Genomic DNA, 1849 nt, shown 5'->3' with positions numbered 1-1849 from the left:
GTCTCTGATCCACCTGAATAAGGCTGAAATTTGCAAGGCAGAAATGAAGCTTTTGAGCATGTAAAACATTCATTGAATGGGTGGGACAATTCTGTTGCACAGCGATGAAAGAGACGTCTATTTCTAGTGTCTAGATTCTATTTTTGTTTGCTCTCTTTTGAGATGAATTCAGCTCAGCAAAAATCTGCCCTAGTCAAACTGYTAATACAGAAAATACAGTGATTCAGGTGAAGCAGTATTTCTGGGTTCTGTGTTATACTGAATGAAGCATTTTACACAGAAAGAGGCCATTCATTTTGTGAAAGGATTTTTACATTGTTCCCTTGTTGCATGGCTTACATAGCAGTTTTTTAATCAAGAGTAAAATGTATCTATATATCCTATAAAATAAAAAAAGCAGCTTTTACAGGCTCATACTTTGTTGATTTTAATAGCTTCTTTGAAGGGCAGAGCTCYACTAATCTCCTAACCTTGATAATCCTGTTCCTGAGGAAATGATTTCATGTTGTGTCTTTAGAGTCTGTGTTCAAGCTTAATATGCTGTGCTGCTCTGTTGAGACTTACATGAAGTGACCAGTGTCRCTGTTTCCAGCCATGGCTGAAGATTTAAGCTTTTGGACCAGAATCCGGATAACGTTTATGAAGATGACTATGTTGAYCTGTAAGAAATATATGCACAAACCATCAACATCAATAGTAGTTCAAATAAAACCCAAAACCTCTCTTTATTCTTTTTTTTTTTTTTTTACAACCAAGTCACTTATGTAAAACTAATATACATATTAAAGCTTCTATGTTATTCTGATTGAGTGAGTAGGGCTGTTTATGTAAATTATGTCACTTAAAACTGAAATTCTTCTCCTGCCAGAATGTTGCAGCTTCATTGTTAGTAATCTGGGAAGCAGGTCTCTCTGCCCACAGCTAGAGAGAAAATCCACAGTGTGATTAAAGGAGAAATCAGACCAACGATAATTTCAAATTGTTTAATCACACGAATGGTTAAAAGGCAATTAGTCACTTCAAAAATTGGGAAAATGTGCAACTTGGTATTCCCTTTCTGTTTGAGTTGCAACAAAAAGGAGCTCCAGTCTCGTAAATAATCAGCCCTGATTTTAAGCAACAAAATTGAATTCTGTCCAAGTAATTACACTTATCTAAAGTCACTCTAAACTTTTTATTAACTTATTATTACTTCAAACTGCAAAACCGCAATGARAAGCTTYGAGTACAAGAGTTAYAGGTTTTGAGACTTCAAATCCTGTTTTCAGACTGAAAATGTGTGCTCTTGGATTGTGGCAGAAAAATTCCTCRAGTATGTGTGAACCAGAGGAGAAAAGGAAATGAAGCAAATTTAACTGTAAAAAAATCAAATAAAAAAAATCAGTTTATTTTGTTGCAACARCTTCCCAGCTCGTCACTCACCAGCAGCGAGCCTGTTATTGGTCCTTTAATGATCCACCAAATGCCAACGTTGTCATTGTCATCCCAACAGCTGCAGTGAAAGACAAACTGCATTCAGCCGAGCATGAAATGAGCAGCTTCAATGTAACTAAWATCAAGAAATAGAATGAAGTTTACGACACCCTCTGTCATCATAGAGAAATCTGGTCAGAACCCAAAGTACGAGAACCATTGATGGCAATCCTATGAATACAAAAGCACGTGAATTATGCACGGTAGATAAAATATTGACATGCTGTTAGATCTAAATAAATCTTCATAGGAGGACATGACATTATGTTTACTCTGCATATCAAATTTATCTTTGTCCTACTTGCATCACATTGCCTAAGTAGGTATCTGGTGCAGTCATAAAATCAGGTGAAGCGACAGAAATAGAGTAGAAAAC

At 36.0% G+C, this 1849-nt stretch overlaps 1 long non-coding RNA gene across 1 annotated transcript; it reads right to left on the bottom strand.

The window, feature by feature from the left end:
* Positions 1 to 19: 19 nt before the first annotated feature.
* Positions 20 to 1838, bottom strand: LOC103461501 (uncharacterized). Its single transcript, XR_533129.2, has 3 exons — positions 1584 to 1838; positions 1423 to 1492; positions 20 to 659 (listed from the first exon to the last, which is right to left on the bottom strand). It is a non-coding gene; the product is annotated as an uncharacterized LOC103461501 (long non-coding RNA).
* Positions 1839 to 1849: the final 11 nt, after the last annotated feature.

This window comes from Poecilia reticulata, unplaced genomic scaffold, assembly GCF_000633615.1.
Source record: "Poecilia reticulata strain Guanapo unplaced genomic scaffold, Guppy_female_1.0+MT scaffold_1872, whole genome shotgun sequence".
NCBI lineage: Eukaryota > Metazoa > Chordata > Actinopteri > Cyprinodontiformes > Poeciliidae > Poecilia > Poecilia reticulata.
This window is presented reverse-complemented; position numbering and strand designations above follow the sequence as displayed.